The 21,300-nt window shown below is 58.8% G+C and overlaps 1 protein-coding gene across 3 annotated transcripts in view; it reads right to left on the reverse strand.

Moving 5' to 3' along the window:
• The window catches only part of PPP1R16A (protein phosphatase 1 regulatory subunit 16A), a 76,375-nt gene extending 70,441 nt beyond the window's left edge, over positions 1–5,934 (reverse strand). For all 3 annotated transcript variants that reach the window (XM_030553972.1, XM_030553973.1, XM_030553969.1), the window contains exon 1: positions 5,861–5,934. The gene's annotated coding sequence lies outside the window, so the exon portion shown is untranslated. The remainder of the gene's footprint in view (positions 1–5,860) is intronic.
• Between the last annotated feature and the right edge of the window lie 15,366 nt (positions 5,935–21,300).

The raw sequence follows: 21,300 nt of genomic DNA on the forward strand, positions 1-21,300 counted from the left end.
ACCACAGCAGGAGAAAGAAGGACTGGAGCTATTTAAGATTTATAGCTGTAATGCGTAACAGCCACAGGTTTCAAACGAAGGGCCCTACAGGAGTGCTGAGCTCCTGCAGCTCCCCTTTAAGTCACTGCTGTGCAGGTGTTCAGCACTTTTGAAAATCAGAACAATCTAGGTAGGTGCTTTAAGCTCTCAGGTGGGAAAAACGTAGCCAGCTTTATGTGGGGGCACTTCACCAAAAGTATTTTTCTAAGAATGGGAACTGCAGGTTGTCACCATTGGTAAAGTCTCAGCCACACACCTCCAAGGCAGGCAGAGGCCCTTCTACAAAGCAGCTTCCCAAATCTGCCCAGCTGAGGAATATAAATGACACCTTGTCTGGCACTTGAGAGCAGTGCCTAATATGCATGAAATGGAGCAGAATGCAGCTGATCTGACACTACAGACCAGCAGAGTCCTGTGCAGGAGGGTGTTAGCAAGGCCCCTTAGAGCAGTAGGGTCTGGAGCTAAGACTTCTCTGAGGCTACGTCTTCAGCAATCGATTCCTCGGGGATCGATATATCGCGTCTCATCTAGACATGACATATCGATCCCTGGACGCGCTTATATCAATTTCGGAACTCCACCAACCCCAACGGAGTTGCGGAGTCGACATGGGGAGCCGCGGACATCGATCCCGCGCAGTGAGGACGGTGAGTAATTCGATCTTAGATACTTCAACTTCAGCTATGTTATTCACGTAGCTGAAGTTGCGTATCTGAGATCGATTTTCCCCCGTAGTGTAGACCAGCCCTCAGATGCACAGGCCTGACTGCTGGGAAGTTTTTAATCAAGATTCAGCCTAAATTTCCTCTCTCTCACTAATACTTCTAACCCCCCAACCCCTGTAAACTCTGAATCAGGGGTCGGTAACCTTTCAGACGTGCTCTGCCGAGTCTTCATTTATTCACTGTAATTTAAGGTTCCGCGTGCCAGTAATACATGTTAACATTTTTAGAAGGACTTTCTATAAGTCTATAATATATAACTAAACTATTGGCGTATGTAAAGTGAACAAGGTTTTTTAAATGTTTAAGACGCATCATTTAAAATTAAATTAAAATGCAGAGCGCCCTGGACCAGTGGCCAGGACCCGGGCAGTGTGAGTGCCACTGAAAATCAGCTCACGTGCCGCCTTCGGTACCCGTGCCATAGGTTGCCTACCCCTGCTCTGAATAATTGCTCCCTTCAGAAACATGGTTAATTTCCTTATTCTCCTCCTCTGTCTAACCTTGCAACCTCCGATCATTTTTGCTGCTCTCCCCTGAACTCCCTCTAATTTATCAGTATCTTTTTGGTAACATGGTTCCCACGTTGAATTAGTCCAGGGCTGGTCAGACCAGAGCTCCTGAGAAAGGGGTGGTTACTCCATATGCATCCCATACGTCACACTGGACTTTCAGCAAGCTTTGCGCACTGCAAGCTCATTTCTCCTTGTTCCCCACTGTCACCCTTAGAAGGCTGTCACTCCCGCAGCGAGGAGAGGAAGCAGAATTTGGTCACACATGTCGTAATTTCCCATGATTTACTGAAATTGAATATCCTCGTAGTGCAGCATTCTGTGAAGCCAGTCCTTATTCACTCGAGCGTAAGAGCACCATTGTGCAACAAGCACATCACGCTTTGGGACTGCCTTAGGGCTGACCAGATGAACAACGGCCCCCACATCGAGCAATCCTACCAAAGCCAACCGGCACACCGTGATTATATAGAATGTCACACCCCCAATTGCCTTCCAAACATTCATCTGCACAACATGCTGGGAGGCAGGTATTTTACAGAAGAGGACACAAACATGAAGAGAAATCAAGGGACTTGTCCAAGTTCCCAGAGGCAATGTGTTGTGGAGTCAGGAAAAGAACCTCACTGGCTTCAAGGCTGAGGTTTCTAGAGGGGGTGGTATGATGGGACTGCCCACAATGGCACGTAGCTGAGCTGCAACTGCCAGCAGCAAATATCTGCAAGGGCCAGTGATGGGACACTAGCCAGGGTGGGCTCTGAGTTACTACAGAGATTCTTTCCCTGGTGTCTGGCTGGTGGGTCTTGCCCACATGCTCAGGGTCTAACTGATCACCACATTTGGGGTCAGGAAGGAATTTTCAACCAGGTAAGATCGGCAGAGACCCTTGGAGGGTTTCGCCTTCTTCTGCAGCATGGGGCACAGGTCACTTGCAGGTTTAAATTGGTGCAGGGCTGGCCAACCTGTGGTTCCAGAGCCACGTGCGGCTCTTCAGAAGTTAATATGCGGCTCCTTGTGTAGGCACCGACTGCAGGGCTGGAGCTACAGGTGCCAACTTTCCAATAGGCCGGGGGGGCGCTCACTGCTCAACCCCTGGCTCTGCCACAGGCCCTACCCCCACTCCACCCCTTCCTGACCCTTCCCCTGAGCTTGCCGTGCCCTCGCTCCTCCCACTCACCTCCCAGAGCCTCCCTTGGCCATGAAACAGCTGATTGGGAGGGAGGAGGAGGCGCTGATCAGAGGGGCTGCTGGGAGCAGGGTGGGGGAGCTGCTGACGTATTACTGTGGCTCTTTGGCAATGCACATTGGTAAATTCTGGTTCCTTCTCAGGCTCAACTAGTGTAAATGGTGGATTCTCTGTAACTTGAAGTCTTTCAATCATGATTTGAGGACTTCAGTAACTCAGCCAGAGGTTAGGGGTCTATTCCAGGAATGGGTGGGTGAGGGTCCGTGGCCTGTAGTGTGCACGAGGTCAGACTAGATCAGTGGTTTGCAAACTTTTGGACTGATGACTCCTTTCACAGAGCAAGCCTCTGAGTGCGACCCCTCCTCCTTATGAATTAAAAACACTTTTTAATATATTTAACACTATTATAAACACTGGAGGCAAAGTGGGGTTTGGGGGTGGAGGGTGACAGCTCACAAACCCCAGCTTGAGAACCTCTGGACTAGATGATCATGATGGTCTCTTCTAACCTTACAATCTATGACTCTATGAGAACTCATCTCTGACTCCAAGTCCTCTGCCTTTATCCACAAGACAGCATTAATTGATGGGACACAAACAGAGGCAGGCAACCCAAGCTTTTAAAGTTCAAGGCCCAGGGAGTTCTAATAAATCTTGTCAAAAATTTATCAGAAACTCTCTGGCAAAGAGCTGGAACTTTCAGGGTGAGGAGGAAATTCATAGCTGTAAAATCCTTCTAAAAAAGCTCTGTGGAGTTGAAGACAGAGGTAATCCAGTTACTCAGGTTAACACAACATTTTGCACTGCAATCTATATGCCACCAAAGTGACCCGTAAGTGAAGTCCAGCCCATAATCCTCACTGGCCACGGACCTGACTTGTCACACACTGAGGAGAACCAGTTCAGTGATTTCTCAGAGAGCTCAAGTACTTACCACAAGCCTCATTGCCATGGCAATATGCACCAGAAAAATTAATAATCAGCCTGTGGAGCAGAACAACATGGAGAGCAACGAAGGGTGAAAATTCAGGGATTATTTTGCTGTTCTCCAGAACTAGGCCAAATGCTACACGGATCCAGTTTGATGAACAAAACTGGTTTTGGCATTTTGCAGTCTACTTTGTCGCCATTAACACATTTCCTGGTGCACCACCTATTTCAGGGCTATGCTACACCCAGGAGAAGGAAGCTGATCACACATGCTGATATATGCACGCGAATCACATCTGCATCATAATACTTACTAGTACTTAGCACTTACATTGCTCCTGCTAGCCTCAAAGCAGCTTCCACCAGCTAATTAATAGGATCAGCAGGAGCAGTATGCACAGGACTGGAGGAGAGCAGTAGCATTGGGGTTTTGTACCAGTTTACCTGTGCAGCCCCCTAGCATGGACATGAGGGGCATACTGGCATACAGGTGTTTCTATCACTATCGCTTAGTTCTGGAATTTACATTTATGCCTGTATATCTGCATCTACAGTAGGAGGTTGAATCGATTTAACTACATCAGTTCCTAGAGAGTACAAAAAAGCTGTGTGTAGACAAACCTGCACCAAGGGAAAATCTTGTTCTCCAACATGTGCCATATAAATATGATGCACTTTGTACGAAGTAAATTCAGGTTGTGTACATCAAGCTGTTAGTCACTAACACTGATAATGCACCTGTCCTGGTTGAAAAGATAGAGAAAGGTCAGTCCCCACCCTGAGAAGACGGATATGAGGGAGGGAGGAGCAGTAGGGTAGAGAGACCAAGCCAGCCATGTTTCCATGGATCCCCAGCCAGGCAAATAAGGACATGATAAAAGTATACAAACTAATGAATGGCCTAGAGAACACAGATCAAGAACTCTCTTCTCCCTCCCTCTTTTCTAACCGAGGAACAAGGAACACTCAATTTATTTAAAAGGTAGCAAATTCTAACTGACAAAAGGAAATATTTTTATACACAACGTATAATTAGATGTGAAACTCATTAAATTATGTCATTGAAGCCAAGAACTTTGCAAGGTTCAAAAAAGCCTGGACGTTTATTGGATAGTATTCAATATTATAACCCTGGATATTCTCGTTAACAAGCATTTGGGAAGGTATATCAAACCACCTTCTTCAGGACTTATCCAAATCACTAATAGTTACAGATTAGTTTAAGACTTTCACAAGGAGCAGATTAACCCATAGCTGCTTACTCTGGGACTGTAGCACCTGGTGTTGGCCACTTTAAGAGACAAGATACTGGGCTAGATGGACCAGCAATCTGATGCACTCTGGCAATTCCTGTGCTCCACAGAGGCATCAGCAACAGAGCAGGAAGGGAACAAGCCTTCAGAGCCACAACAAGCTGGACTGAACTGGGAAAACATGGGTGGGGTGCCTTGTATTCTAATCAGGAAAGGAAAGGACCCAGGGAGGGAGATTCAAGAAAAGTGTTGCAAAAGGCACTGAAATGCCCCCAAAGTGGTGGAATTCCAATCGAATATGATGGGCAGAGTGGAAGTAGGGGACTGTGACTTAACTTGCTAAAGCAAGTTGAGTGAAGCAGCTGAACAAGAGAATGGAGCTGGGAAAATTAACAGCTAACCAAGTTCTGTGTATATCTTACTTGTTGCCCGTCCATTATGTTTTGTATGACATCCTATTAGATTGGAAGCTCCCTGGTGCAAGGACCATGTCATTTACATGTTTACACAGCATCTAGATCCTAATTGGGGCCATAAACACAAACATGAAATAATACACGAATAGCCATCACCCTCCCTCCCCCATGTTCTCACTTGCAGAACATTTCTCTGCTCCAGCTGAAGTTTCCCAAGCTAGGCAAAATCCCTCTCTCTCCTGCTGTTCCTGGGTTATGGAAAAGCGGGGAGAAGAAAGAGCTGCCATATTTTCAGTTGATATGAATTCTCTCCTTTGCTCACTCAGCGCAAGACCAACTGGGCTCCCTCCACCCCCACCTGCCAGAAATATCAGGACACAGTGAAAAGAGGGAAATAATGGTGCCACCAGAGTTTCAAGTGTCACTTTAAAACACTGGTAATGGTGCCCCCTACCCCCTGCCATGGGACCCCTCATCATAGCGCCCCCACCCCCTCCATAGCCCACTGCCCCATCAGAGCCTCAGCCCCCACCACAGCCCCACTTCCCTGCACCACATCACAGGACCCCTGCCCCCTCCACAGGCCCCCCATCACAGGACCCCTGCCCCCTCCACAGCCCCCCCAATCACAGGACCCCTGCCCCCTCCACAGCCCCGCCTCCATCACAACCCCGCCCTCTCCACAGACCCCCCCATCACAGGATCCCCCCGCCCCCTCCACAGCCCCCCCCCAATCACAGGATCCCCCCCGCCCCCTCCACAGCCCCGTCACGGGTGCGCTCCTGCTCCCGGCTGCACTCACCCGCCGCCGTCGGCAAGAGCCGGGCCGCTCTCCAGCTCTCTCCCCTGGTAGGGGCGGGTCCCCACAGCGTCTCGCCATAGCAACCACCCACACTTCCGCTCTGGGCGGAGCTTCCGCCGGACGTTGTAGGATCAGGGCAGGCGCCAGCGGCGCCATGTCGAGTGTGGGCGAGATGACGGGGGGAGGGGCCGAGGGAGGGAGGTGCAGGCCCCAGGGCGGGCACGAAGGGGCCTGCCTAGGCCACGCCCCTCCTGTAGGGGTGGGGCCAGGAGGGTGAAAGGGCGGGGCCGGGGGCCACTTAGTGACAATGGGCCCAGCCTGGGGGCCCCACCCCAAGGGCCTGGCTATACCCCCAATTCCCCCTGCCTGCCTCAGGGCCTCCTGGGGTGCCCATCTCCCCCCCCCACCTTGGGGCCCAGGTGGGGTCCCCATCTCCCCCCACCACCCACCTTGGGGCCCAGCCGGGGTCCCCATCTCCCCCCACCACCCACCTTGGGGCCCAGCCGGGCTCCCCATCTCCTCCCACCACCCACCTTGGGGCCCAGCCGGGCTCCCCATCTCCCCCCACCACCCGCCTCGGGGCCCAGGTGGGGTCCCCATTTCCACCCCCCCGCCTTGGGGCCCAGCCGGGCTCCCCATCTCCCCCCACCACCTGCCTTGGGGCCCAGCCGGGCTCCCCATCTCCCCCCACCACCCGCCTTGGAGCCCAGCCGGGGTCCCCATCTCCCCCCACCACCCGCCTTGGGGCCCAGCCGGAGTCCCCATTTCCACCCCCCCGCCTTGGGGCCCAGCCGGGCTCCCCATCTCCCCCCACCACCCGCCTTGGGGCCCAGCCGGGGTCCCCATCTCCCCCCACCACCTGCCTTGGGGCCCAGCTGGGCTCCCCATCTCCCCCCACCACCCACCTTGGGGCCCAGCCGGGGTCCCCATCTCCCCCTACCACCATCTGCCTTGGGGCCCGGACAGGTTCCCCATCTCCCCCTACCACCATCTGCCTTGGGGCCTGGACGGGCTCCCCATCTCCCCCCACCACCCGCCTTGGGGCCCAGCCGGGCTCCCCATCTCCCCCCACCACCCACCTTGGGGCCCAGCCGGGGTCCCCTTTTCCCCCCACACATTGGGGCCCAGCCGGGGTCCCCATCTCCCCCCACCACCCGCCTCGGGGCCCAGCTGGGGTCCCCATCTCCCCCCCCCGCTTCGGGGCCCAGCCAGGGTCCCCATCTCCCCCCACCACCCGCCTTGGGGCCCAGCCAGGCTCCCCATCTCCCCCCACCACCTGCCTTGGGGCCTGGCCGGCCTCTCCATCTCCCACCACCACCACCACCTGCCTTGGGGCCCAGTCGGGCTCCCCGTCTCCTCCCGCCGCCTGCCTTGGGGCCCGGCCGGGATCCCCATCTCCCCCCACCACCCACCTTGGGGCCCGGACAGGCTCCCCATCTCCCCCTACCACCATCTGCCTTGGGGCCCGGACGGGCTCCCCATCTCCCCCTACCACCACCCGCCTCGGGGGCCCGGCTGGGCTCCCCATCTCGCACCCCCACCACCTGCCTTGGGACTCGGCCGGGGTCCCCATCTCCCCCCACCACCCGCTTTGGGGCCTGGACGGGCTCCTCATCTCCCATCATCACCACCACCTGCCTTGGGGCCCGGTCGGGCTCCCCATCTCCCCACCACCACCACCACCTGCCTTGGGACCTGGCCAGGTCCCCATCTCCCCCTACCACCACCCGCCTTGGGGCCTGGCCAGGCTCCCCATCTCCCACCCCACCCACCTCAGGGCCTGGCTGCGGGCCCCATCTCCCCCCGCCCGCCTCGGGGCCTGGCTGCGGGCCCCATCTCCCCCCGCCCGCCTCGGGGCCTGGCCAGGGTCCCCATCTCCCCCCCCACCCGCCTTGGGGCCCGGTCGGGTTCCCCATCTCCCCACCCATGCACCTCAGGGCCTTGCCACAGGCCCCATCTGCCCCCGCCCGCCTCGGGGCCCAGCCAGGGTACCCATCTCCTCCTGCCCGCCTAGGGTCCTGGCTGGGGGTCCCATCTCCCCCCGCCTGGGGGCCTGGCTGAGGGCCCCCCTTCCCCGCTCTTGAGGCCTAGCTGGGGGCCCCATCCCCTCCACGTTGGGGTCTGGCCAGGGGCCTTGTCTCCTTCACATCTTGTCTCTAGCTGTGTTTCCTGATCCATCCAGCTCAGAGTCCCGACCCACCTGCATCAAGGGTCCCAGGCTGCCCTGGCTTCATCAAGATCCAGCTGAGTTTTCCAGGCCATCTGGGCCAGGGTCTCTGTAGCCCCCAGCTCAAGCTCTGGCTGCCATTTGAATGCCACCTGCCTAGGTAGAGTTGGTGCCATTGATGGATGTCACTACCCCCATATTTAACACTCCTCCCAGGGCCCAATCCTGCTCCAAGTGACTCCAGTGGGAGCCCTTCGAGTGGAGAGCAGCCCCCCCCCCACACCACAGCAGGAGGCCTGACTGATCTCACCACCATGGATGTTCCCCTCGTGTAAGTGAGGCTGGACCCAGTCTCAATAAAATTACTCTAGGCGGCATCTGCTTTTTAATGGGATCCCCTGGATCCCAGCACGAGGCACGAGATGTGTCCATTCCCGACACATTCTCTCCTTCCCCTGAGCCCAGTCCCTCATGGAATTAGACCAAGAGCTTTGTTCCTTTCAGTGAAACGTTTTCTTCCCACGTTTCCACAGCCTTCATCTGTGTCTTCAGTCTGCCTGGAGGGTTGATTTTCCTACCTCACAAGCGCACTGTTCGCTCTTCCTTTGTGTTGCATTGATGGCTGTAGGTTAATTGTTGTTACTTCGGTAAAATAAAAACAAGAAAAATCCTATTCACAAACCATGGTACATTTCCATCGCTTTGCTCCCTGGATAAATTCTTTTAAAATGTGATTGACTTTCTTACTCTTCCCATTCACAGAAATGCTCCTCTGCAGAGCCCTAGGGGTGGGTGCTGGCCATATATCTTTTGCTTCGGCCAATGGCTGTAGCCTAGCCAGTTTCCCCATGGCTTGCATGCCCTAACAAAGAGATTCCCCCTGGTGGGGGGTACCCAATGGCAGGGTATGACTGTTGCTCATGCTGGATCCTGACCTATATTCTCCTCTTTCCCCACACAGTTGGGGCTACACAATGCTGCTCCCTGCAGTGTTCATGACCTCACGCAGGAAGGGAAACCAGTCCCTGGGTGAGGGATGGAAGGAAGAAGAAAGCCCAGACGGCTGGGGAAGGCTCGGGCTAGCTGGCAATGGGGAAGGGTGGCCTAAAGTGGAGGTAGTGGGGTGGGATGGCCAGCAGCAGCCATGCTGTGAGCACTGGTAGAAACACAGCAGAGAAGAACAATAAGGAGCAGCACTGGAGCTGGTGAGAGGAGAGAGCTGGACAGAGAAAGAAGAAGAGGCAGGAGGGGGAAGCAAACCCAGAAACAGACAGAGGAGAGGAGACAAGAAGGGAAAGAGCAGAAAGGAAAAGCCAGGAGAGTCAGAGGATGGGCCAGGCTGGGAGGGGGCAGCAGCTTGACCAAGGCAGGTCAGGAAGGACGAGGATAGCTGGGGCTGATGCATTGTATGGGTGGGACCATGGCGCTGTGATAGCTCCAGGGGAAGGTTCCGTCCAACCCAAAAGAGCTGCTGCCATTGATTTCACCCCTTAATTTCCTGCGAGCGTTTCTATGAAAAGGGCTTTGTAAAACCCATTAGCAAACAAACTCCACTGAGCCCTGAGGACCCACCAGTGTCTTTCAGCACAACTTCCTATGCAGTAAACGTGCCAAAGAGCAGCAGTTCTGGGTTTTGCATATTAGGCGGACGGAAGAATGACATCAATAGTTCTCTGCACTGTATGACTCCAGCCATGGAGGGTCTTCAGATCTGAAACACACAAGTGAATAGCCAGGAGGTGTAGCAGCTGTTTGTTCTCTTCACGGTCCCACGAACCTAGCTGCAACTCGGGGAATAGCCGAGTCTTCCAGATGTGTCCCCTTGAGGCAGTTTCTAATTCTAGCTCCAAATAGGCAGTGCAGATGTAGCAAAAGCCCAGCTTCTCCTGGAGTCTCTGCAACACAGATCCTGCCTTCCAGCTGAGGCTTACGTCTGTTTATTTTCATCCTGGCTAGTCTTATGCTCAGCTTGGAGAGCACCTCTAGGGATTGCAAGGGCTGGCTCCAACATGCAGTGCAATCCAGAGGAGTCTTTGCATTGTCTGCAAACGGAGCCTGGGAGCAGGTTCCTGGTGCTGCTCTCTCCTGCACAGCTGCAATGTCCCCCATCCACTCCAGCCTTGAATGACCCCGCGCCCAAGGATGGGCTCTCCACATCCTCCCTGCCTGCTCTCTCCCCTGTCCGAAAGATCCTCACCGATACTTTTTTTCCTAATTCAGTTTCAGACTTGTTCTCGATGGAGAACTACATCCCCCAGAAATACACACACACACACACACACACACACACACACACACACACACACACACACACACACACACACACACACACACACACACACACACACACACACACACGAGTCTCCTCTGTGTTACCCCTGGCCAGGTGTCGGTGTTTCCACATTGCTTCTCCTTGCTCTTTATGGACAGACTGTTTCCCAGCACCCAATAATGTCCCCCATTAGCTCAGGAGACAAAGTGAGGTTGTCTGCATCCTGGCTACAAACCTCGGGAGAGCTAGAGTGGGATCACCTGAGTTGGAATGTGACCTCACCTGTCCTTATTTATTAACACTGACAGCAATTCACATGATAAAAGTGTTGTACCAACAGAAATTCCATAGTGAACCACTGCCAGCTGCACGCTGGGGCACTAGGATCAGTGCAAATTCACTGGGGAGAGCGCCTCCTACCGAGCCACCTGGGCCGTTCCCTGCCGCACAGCACCCCTAAGCAGTGTGCTGGGGCATTGGGGTCAGCACTGACTGCAAGGCAAGGGAGCCTTCCCCCCTAAAATCATCCATACCCTCCCCTGCAGTCCAGCACCAGCTCACTCCACCATGCTAGGAAACCAGGCTCAGCACTGACTCAGGAGAGCAGCTGTTAATTCCTTCAGCCCCCTTGATTTTTCTGGCGGTCTCCCACCCAGCCACTGAGCCAGCCTGACTCTAAGCCTTCCTGATCCAAATTCCCAGAGGTGCTGAAGTCTCCCAGCTCCCATCACCTTTAGGTAGAGCAGCTGGCGCTCAGCGGCGCCCCTCAGCACCCAGCATGCTTTGCAGGCAGATTCTCGGAAGGAAGGGGGAACCACGCAAGCATGGGGGCATTCTTCTGACATCACAATGAGGAGACTTCACAGCCCACGGAGCTGGCGGGCTTCGGAGACATCCCGTAGCACAGGTTCTCCGTGCCAGCAGGCCTCCGCCTTTCAACAAGCACCATCAGAGAGATCTGCCCCAGCCCCCAGACATGGCCCAGGCTGGGCCAGCGTGGGGCGTATCCCCTCATGCCTGCAGGGCAGGAGGACACCACGGAAGAATAGACCGGTCTGGGCTCCTTCCTTCCTGTGAAGATGAAGCCGATGATTGGGAGACCGACCCGGACTGTATAAATGAGGCCACCAAAAGAGGCTTTTGGTCAGAGGAAGGGCGTGGAGCCAGCTCTGAGCTCTCCATTGCTTCCATCATCTCTGGTAAGGACCGGGGAGAACGCGGGGAAAAGACCCTTGACAATAACCACAGGGATTCTGCCTACCTGTGGGGACGTGTGGATGGGCCGAGAGCACCTCTCCCTTCTCCCGGGCATGCTCCTGCCTGCTGCCCTTCAGCCTCAGCCTTGCCGCTGCACCTGGGAAACAGCCTGGGGCAGGATGTGGGGCCGAGGGGGAGTGATGTCCGTGCAGGTGTGAGGAAGGGAAACTGACCACCAGCCAAACAGACCTGGGTGCTGCTGTGTGCCCCAAGGAGACCCATTATCCGCTTTATTCGCTTTCAGCTCCAGGGGTCACCAGTGTGGGATACAGGAACAATCTGGGAACAGTCCCTGCCACAGCGTGAGTCTGTGATCCAACCCAATGGGAACCTTTAGTCCCATTTCTACTACAAATTCAACCGTGTCAGTCAAAGTGTGATGTCTGGGGATAGGGGGGAGTTACACACACACACACACACACACACACACACACACACTAATGTCCAGTGCGGGGGAGGGAGAGAGATCATGTTGTACACTCATGCGCGTACACACACACACAGAGTGTGATGTCCTGGGGGCGGGGGAGAGAGAAAGATCACGTTGTCACACAGGAATGTGTGTGGGGAAGGGGGAGAAAGCTCATGTTGTGTACACACACACACACACACACTCGGTGATGGCAGAACCAGGGAACAGAACCCGTCTGCACCAGCAGCGAATGGAAGCCCTGCTGGCCAGACCCCTGTGGGAACAGCCCGTCCGTTGCTCGCCCTCCCGCTCAATGTGCTTGGGATTGCAGGAGTTCAGGCCGATGGTAGGAGCAGGAGGCTGGGAATTAGGATCCCTGCCCAGCTCAAGTTGAGCATGGCACAACCCCGGGTAGGCCTCAATTTCCCCTCCCAGGGAAGGCGCTAGAGGAGGGCAGAGGGCAATCACCCTGCCATACTTGTTATGGATTTTACTCTCCTTTCTGGGATTGTTTCAGATCTGTCAAACTCCATCCGTGGCTGTGAGCTGAACCAGCCTGGCACGGGGAAGCCAGGCGCACCCCCTGCCCTAGCCTACGAGAACAGGGGGTACCGGCGCCCGCCCACTGCTGAGGACAGCCACCTCCGGAGCTCTCAAGAGACCATCCAACAGAGCACAGGGCCAGGCACTGGGGCTCCCCTGCTGCGGCCGTACCCCAGCGTCTACCTGCACTCCTCCATGGGCACGGGCATCGAGAGGGCCTCCGTGTTTGAGTGCAACGCTGCCGAGAAGCTCGACGCTTTCTTCTGCGAGAAGCTCAAAGCTTGCGAAGAGGCCCCCGCGCCGCCCTGCCCTGCCAGGGGTGACTCCAGTACCTACGAGAATGAGGAGCTCCTGGGTGATGAGCCAGGGCTGGAGGCTGCCAGCAGGGGCCGGGCCCACAGTGGCACAGGCAGAGAGCGGCAGAGAGGAGCCCAGCAGGGCAGTTTGGCCCCCCAGGACCAGAGTGGGGGGCACAGACAGAGTCACACCAGACAGAGGAACAGGAGGAGGGACAGTGGGGGAGGCCTCCAGCGGCTGCCCAGTTCTGGAGCCGCCCCCGACCCTGCCGCCTGCGATCGGAGCCATGGGCCGTTCCAGCCAGGGGACGGGACGGCAGCAGGGCCGGGGTGGGAAAAGCCTCCCCACGAGAGGGGGTGCAGCAGACCTTGCCTGGAGGCAGGCAGGCCGCCCCGAATACTCCCGCACTGCATGATTGCTCATCTCCAGAGCTGTACGGCCTGCCAGCGGTTTAACCAGAGCCTGCAGGCCTGGCCTGGGGAGGAGGCCCCCTACGAGAACAGCTGGGCCCCACGGGAAGAGGAGAGCGCCCCCAGCAGGAGGGCGAGGTCAGCAGCACCCTCGCAGAGGCAGCTCCACCAGAGGCTCTCCGAGGTCCAGAAATGGCTGGCGCAATCCACGGCCGAGGAGCCTTCGCTTTGTGCGGGGCCAGAGACCCACAGGGCCCCAAGCCCAGTTGCCCCAAGCTGGTTCTATGCCTGTGATAGCTACAGGAACCTGGATCAGAAAGAGGGCGGGACCTGGAGGAGGGTGGAGTGGGACAGGGACCAAGGGAGCCTCAAGCAGCCTGCAGAGCCCAGAGCACCCCGGGGCAGCGGGAGAGGGAAATCGGAAGCAGGAAACGCCCCGCACCGCCAGGTAAGGAGGGGCTGGGGGCAAAGGGATGGTTTGGAGGCTGAACAGCGAGGGAAGGGGGAGATAGAGGCCCCTGCACAGTGCAATAGTTCTGATCTGCATTAGCCGGCACGGCAGAACGGGGGGCTACGTGTGGGGAGCAGCCTCGAGCCCCATTGCCTGGGCCATTGAAAACCAGCCTGGAGACAAAGACCTGGAGACTCTGGAGGGACCAGCCCAGCCTCTGAGGCAAGGACTAGCTGCTTCCATCAGCGCTGCCCATCGCCAGACGTGCTGGGCTTCCTCCTCGGAGCGAATCCCCTTGGCCAGTGCACAGGGGTATGGCAAGCCAGGTACAGCGCCCCCCACAGGAGAGCGGGGGATTTTCAGGGATGAGGGGGTGAGAACTGGCACCAGACACCACTGCCCATCTGTGTCCCGACACTCAGCCAGAGGTGGAACGGGAGTCAGGCTAGCAAGCCTGGCTCACCGGCAAGGAATGAGGGTGCACGGTCAATCAGGGAGGAGGCAGTCCCTGGCACCCCTTTTATTACGCAGCAGAGGGCCCTGCTCCCCCCTCACTGGGAACCCACCCTTGACTGCAAGGGGTGAAAATGGAGCACGTTGTGCAGGACTGAGCCCTGTGTAACCCCCTCCCCCCCGGGGCTTGGTAAGAATGGATGGCTTAGGGGGTGGGAGCCCCACTGCTGGGGATGGGGAGCTCGCGCTGGGAGACGGAGCGGGCCACAGCGTTTGCCTCCATGCAAGTGTGACCAGCCGCTCTCCGTGGGCTGCTGGCAGTGCCCTGCGGGCCACCATTTGGGAGCCAACATCCCAGATGACCTGCTAGGTCTCTCCATCCTGCTCCAATTTCTAGGGTTGGGAAAAGGATTAGTCATTCCTGTGGCTGAGCCAGTGGGCACAACAAGAGCTATCAGGCCTCAGGCTCCAGGGTGGATCAGCAGCTGGAGTCAGGAAGACATGTCCTTCCATGGCAGTGTTGCAGTTAAATGTACCTGGCAAATGTCCAGCTTGGACAGAGCATCTGGCATGGGAGACAGGATCCCAGGGTTGATGAGCTATTGGGCTGTCCAGCTATGGCAGGGGGTAGGATGGACCGTGGTCTGTACTGGTCCAGAGGGGCCCCTAGGTGAGATGGACCATGGTCTGTCCCGGTCCGGGAGGGTGCAGAAGAGATGAACTGTGGTCTGTCCGGTCCAGGGGGGCAGATGAGATGGACCATGGTCTGTCCCAGTCCAGGGGGATAGAGGCAGACGAGATGGACCATGGTTTGTCCCGGTCCAGAGAGGGGTGGGGGTGCAACCCCAGATTAGGTGGACCACTGGTTGGTTCCTGAATGGCAATGAGCCAGTTGCTGGCAACTGGAGTGATTTCCTCCCCCAGCACCTGATGCCCTGGGGGTGGGACCCAGCTATGCCCACTCACTGCACTGCGTGACCCCCTCTCTCTGCCTTAGCCTGTGGCAAGGAGCCTTGGCCATGAGGAGCTGAATGCAGCGACCGTCTCGCAGGGCACATACTCCTGCCTCTTCTGTGAGCGCCAGAGACGTGGCCCAGGCTGCGAACCAGGCCAGCGGAGGGGAGGCCACGCCAGCGAGTCTCGGCCTGGCACCTGCTCTGCTGCAGAGGCTGCAGCTTCCAAGCTGCAGGCCGAGAGCCGTATCCAGAGGATAGTGGAGACCTTTGAGAGACGATCCCGCAGAGATGCCAAAGCAGCAGCACAGGAGAAGCTGTTCCAGGCTGCCCGGCAGAGGCAGCTGGACAGAAGAGCCAGGGCAGTGGTGGCAAAGGAGCACAGAGGGGCCAGGCTGGCTCGGCAGCCTCAGAGTGGTTCCAGGCCACCCCGATCCCATTCCAGGGAGCGCTGGCGAGAGGCACTTCGGCCCGAGGCCATAACTGAGGGGAGGCCCCAGGGCTCCCTGCGAAAGGGAGACGTCATGAAGAAGAGGCCAAGCTTTGTGGAGAAACTCAATGGCCCATCACTAGCCCCTTGTGATCTGCCTGCAGCTCAGCCACAGGGAGCTCGCAGCCCCAGGGCCGCTCAGGAGTGGGGACGGGCAGCACCTACGTGCTGGGAGCCTGGTGTGCCACAGCACAGCTCACCTTTGCTCATCCGAGCTGGGCTGCAGGGCACCAGATAAAAAGCAGGGCCCAGATGACAGCCCAGGTACCGTCTGCCTGAGCAACATGGGAAGGAGAAGAGGGGAGCTGTGGAACGAGGGGGGCACCAATCTGTGGGGCCAGGGAGGAGCTCAGAGCTGCTGGGGCTGGGAGAGACCCCTGGCTGGGGCCGGCAGCCTGGGACAGGTCCCCCAGGGGGGACAGGGGCTACAGAGAACACCAGTGTCCGAGTGATGTGTCTATCAGTGGGGACGAGCCGGGCAGGGGGAATCGGGGCCATAGACTGCCTGAGGAATGCCAGGCTGCGCCAGCCAGAACAGCGTGCGTGACGGCAGTCGGCTGGCCTGCTCGGGGGGGCATGCCACGGGATGCTTTCTGAGATGGTGCAGGAGCCCCCCCAGGGGTGCAGCACCCCTTGGCTCAGCCCAGCTGTCCCCACTGGGGGAAAGGGCCAGTTCCATGGGGTGAGGAGAGCCTGGCACTGGCTGGGCTCACTCTGCCCCTAGGCCAGAGGAAAACAGGGACCAATACATCATTGCACCACTAGAGGTCGCTGTGTGTCTCCTTAGGGAGGCTGACGCATGGGATGGGAGCCAGGGGCACCCTGAAAAGAGCAACGCCCTGGGCTCTGGCATGCACCCCCATCCCCAGAGCAAGGGCCCTGCACCTACGGGAACGGTCCCCCAACACCTGGCCACGTCTGTGCACTGACGGACCAACACACACACACACACACACACACACACACACACACACACACACACACACACACACACACACACACACACAGAGTATCACTCACACCTGTGGTCAAAAATCACATCACTCCCCACCTCCACCCCCAAAATGACACGTTTGGCTTAGAGACTCTGTGATTTTCACACTAATCCAGGCTGGATCTTCACTTGCCTCTTGGTCACTGGGCCTTCGGGGTTGCAGTTTCCAGCCTTTCCCCCCAAACCGGGAGAGCTGGGCCCTTCCTTTTATTTGTCAAGTGAAGCTGCACGTCTCACCCACTCCCCTGACTCCAGGAGCTGGGCCTTTCAGAAAATGCCAGATGTAAGAATTAGCAACAAATTCTTCCACTGCCCCCTCCCCCCCCCCGACACAGCCACACGCACAGGGCCGGCTCTAGCCATTTCGCTGCCCCAAGCACAGTGGCACGCCGCGGGAGGCGCTCTGCCTTTCACCGGTCCCACGGCTCCAGTGGATCTCCCGCAGGCGACCCTGCAGAGGGTCCGCCAGCCCCGCGTCTCTGGTGGACCTCCCGCAGGCGTGCCTGTGGATGCTCCACCGGAGCCGCAGGATCGGCGGACCCTCCGCAGGGACAGGATCGGCGGACCCTCCGCAGGGACGCCTGCGGAAGGTCCACCGGAGCCGCCTGCCGCCCTCCCAGCAACTGGCAGAGTGTCCCCCGCGGCATGCCGCCCCAAGCACGCGCTTGGCGCACTGGGGCCTGGAGCCAGCCCTGCACACACACACCCCACACAAACACCCCCCCACACACACACACACAGATGAGCCCCACCCACAGGCCCAGGTTTGCACTCTGCGGGCTTCTCTGAAGACTCAGATACTGCCCCCACTACCCCCTCCCCCTCTGCTGTTTTAATTTTCCCCTTTTTAAAAACCTCCCCTATTCTCCCCACCCTTGTGGGGGGCAGGCTCGGAGCAGTAGTGGGGGCTGTGCGTCAGGATTGCGGGGAGCCAGCAGAGCGTGTGGGGGTGGGGAGCCCAGGGCTGGGACAGCGGCAGCAGCTGCAGATCGAGATTGAGGGGCATCGTCAGAGCTGGGGGTGGGGAGCCCAGGGCTGGGCTACCTGGGGGGCTGCAGGTCATGATTGAGGGGCACCCGCAGAGCTGGTTGTGAAGCCTGCACAGACCCTCTTTGCTCTGGGCCTGCCTGCGGCTGGCACTGTTCCACCCCCTACCCCCAGCCCGGAGCATGGAGCCAGGGCTGAGGGACACCACAGAGGGAAATCCACATCCCTCCTCCCCAGGGCGATGGGCTGGCCTGGCGCTGGCCAAGTCAAGCGGCCACATCAACAAGCCTGTCCCAGCTCCTGCCCCGTCCCCCTGATCTCGCACAACAATGGGTCTGGGGAGGCCCCGCTGAGCTCAATCACCAGCCCAACAAAGGGAGCTCCGGCCTGGCCTGGCAGCAGGGAGATGGATGCAGACACCTCTGGGGGGGAGCAGCCCTGGAGGGGAGGTGACAAATGCACCAATCCCAGCTCTGGGGTCAAAAGGGCAAGGGGGGAGCAGCCAGAAATGGGGAGCACAGGCCTGCACCCTGTGTGCCATGGGGGGATGGGAACCAGTGGGCTTGGCTGGGGAGAGCCGGGGAGGGGAGGAATTTGATGACAGTGGATTTAGGCTGGAGGCGAGATCTCCTGGGCACTGGGTCAGGCACTCGCTGCCCGAGGGCTGGGCTGGGAGCCTGGCAGACAGACTGGTGAGCACACCAGAGAGGCTGTGGCTCGTAGCAGCACTGGGGGCACGAAGGAGGTGGCAGGCAGAGGACACGGAGCAGGGCGGGATGGAGAGCCTGTGCTAGGTCAGAGCCACCGACTGGCCAGCCAGCAAGTCCCTATAACCCCCAGGGGAACCAATGCACGTCCTGGCCACAGCCCAGCGGGTGCAAACCAGCCCCCTCGGAGCTTCGCCTGTCCCATCCCACCAGCTGAGGTTCACCCCCAGCAGCACAGGTTTGGGGGACTGGGGTGACAATGTGAAAAGCATGTGTGTTTCCTCACCCAGCCCTGCCCTGGCCAGCTCACCCTGCCATCTCCCAGCCCCCAACCTCGGCTCCTGGGCCAGCCCCCACCCTCACTCACCCCTTCCACCTCATCGTAACTTCAGCTCTTCCCTCTTCAGCCCCAGTGCATCCCGCCCCATGAGCTCCCCATGGCCAGCCCTGGCACAGCACCAGGCATACTGCCAGCCACAGGGAGTCAGCTCCCACCCCAGCCAAATTTCTTAGCAGTGGGAAAGCTGGCGGGGGGGGGGGAGGAGGATCTGTGCATGTCCCTAGGCAGATACTGGGAACATGACACATGCCAGCCCATAAGGCTCCATGTCTGGGACCAAAGGGAGTTCTGATTTACCAGTGCCGATCTCCACCCTCCTCTGGGTGGGGGCACCCAAAGCTCCCTACGCCCCAGGCTGGATTCATCCCAAACCCACCCCTAGCCCTCTGGGTGGGGACAGATCATTGCAGACAGGCTACAGAGGGGGAAGGGACACCCAGGCAGAGCCCCCCGTGAAAGCACCATGTGTGGCCGGCCGGCATGTGTCAGTCCTGTCACTGGCACAGTCAGAAGGAGCTGGGTGGTTACAAGCGATGGCCACGTGCCAGTGGAGGGCTCTGCACTGCGGCTGGTCAGCAACATTAAAGTATTCGGAGGCCCTGAAACAAACAGCGACACAAGCAGCCAGGGACCGGAGGGCTGCTGACAGCAGGGCACAGCCAGCGGGAAACGCCGGAAACGGCCGGGGCCTGAGGAGCCCCCCCCGGCCCCTGCTTCTCCCCTAGCTGTTCAGAGCCAGCAGCAGGGCATGAACCCGCCAGGAGCCCTGCTCCATGGCCTGCAGGGGCGTAGAGCTTCGCACCACTAACACACTAGGACACTGGGATTGGCACCGACTGCCAGGGACAGCGCCCCGTGCTTCTCCCCTAGCTGTTCAGAGCCAGCAGCAGGGCATGAACCCGCCAGGAGCCCTGCTCCATGGCCTGCAGGAGCGTAGAGCTTCGCACCACTAACACACTAGGACACTGGGATTGGCACCGACTGCCAGGGACAGCGCCCCCTGCTTCTCCCCTAGCTGTTCAGAGCCAGCAGCAGGGCATGAACCCCCCAGGAGCCCTGCTCCATGGCCTGCAGGGGCGTAGAGCTTCGCACCACTAACACACTAGGACTGGCACCGACTGCCAGGGACAGCGCCCCCTGCTGAGCCCCTGCCCTGCTCCCCGCACCACAGTGCCTCCTGCTGGGCCACCGCCCCGCACCACAGCGCCCCCTGCTGAGCCCCAGCCCTGCTCCCCACACCACAGTGCCCCCTGCTGGGCCCCCGCCCTGCTCCCCGCACCACAGTGCCTCCTGCTGGGCCCCTGCCCTGCTCCCCGCACCACAGTGCCTCCTGCTGGGCCCCTGCCCCGCTCCCCACAACACAGTGCCCCCTGCTGAGCCCCTGCCCCGCTCCCCACACCACAGCGCCCTCAGCTGAGCCCCTGCCCCGCTCCCCACACCACAGCACCCCCTGCTGAGCCTCTGCCCCGCTCCCCACACCACAGCGCCCCCTGCTGAGCCCCTGCCCCGCTCCCCGCACTACAGTGCCCCCTGCTGAGCCCCTGCCCTGCTCCCTGCACTACAGTGCCCCCTGCTGAGCCCCTGCCCCGCACCACAGTGCCCCCTGAGGTCCCGCCCAGCTCCCCACACCACAGCGCCCCCTGCTGAGCCCGTCCCACTCCCTGCACCACAGTGCCTCCCTACTGAGCCTGCACCCAGGTCCCCACACCACAGCGCCCGAGGAACCGAGCCTCCAGTCAGCACAGCCAGGGCTCTGCGGGTACCTCCACACTGCAGTGAAAACCCACAGCACCGAGTCTCAGAGGCTGGGGCCACTGGCTCGGGCTTGCAGGGATTGGGCTGCAAATTGCAGTGTAGACTTAACCCGAGAGCCTGGCCAGACGGCATGTGTGAAAACTCAGGATGGGGGCGGGGGGAGAACTGGTGCCTATATAAGACACAGCCCTGAATATTGGAAAGGTGCCCATAAAATGGGGACATCTGGGCACCCTCGGCAGCAGGCACAATGTCCCTCTCACATCGGGTCTAGCCTCTCCTTTTCCTGGTTATATGGCCCAGCCCCAGGGCAGGACTCTGGGACTGTGCCTGGACTTTGTAAACTCCAGACAGGGGTAACCCGCCCTATCACAGCCAGCCCAGGAAAGCAAGGCCCAAGAGTGGGGCGCGTCCCCTCCTGAGTCCCCGGTGCCACGCCCGGCAGCAGGCTGGAGGTTCCTCGGTGGTCTCCCAGCCAGGCCGGAGATGCTTGTTGGGCCGTTCCTGTGCCAGGTCTGGGGCTGTTGGTGGGTGCCCCACCCTCATGGCCCACAGTCGCTCGCTGTCACCCAGGCAAGTCCCAGAGAGTCGCAGGGCCCCGGCCTGGCAAACTCAGCTGGAAACCCACCCTGAGCATCCACAGCCACTGCATGGCCCGGGGCCTTGCATCTCCCTGTCAATCCACCCACCTGGCAGCACAATCTGCTGCCGACAGGGCCCCTTGCTGGGGCCTTTGCTAGGGGCGCTGGGGGGCAAAGCCTCCCCTGTGGATTGGAGTCATGGGGCTGCTCGGGGCTGGGCACTCAGCTTTCCTGGGAAGTGGGCAAGGCTCCAGCTCTCTGGCCCAAGCCCTGCAGGTCCAGTGTGGGGAGTGACCCTGCCCTGGGTCTGGGGGGGAGGGGAGAAGGGGCCAGATCCTGAACCCCGTGCTCAGGTCTTCCCCCGGCCAGGT

This window comes from Gopherus evgoodei, chromosome 2 (assembly GCF_007399415.2).
Source record: "Gopherus evgoodei ecotype Sinaloan lineage chromosome 2, rGopEvg1_v1.p, whole genome shotgun sequence".
In the NCBI taxonomy this organism is placed as follows: Eukaryota; Metazoa; Chordata; order Testudines; family Testudinidae; genus Gopherus; species Gopherus evgoodei.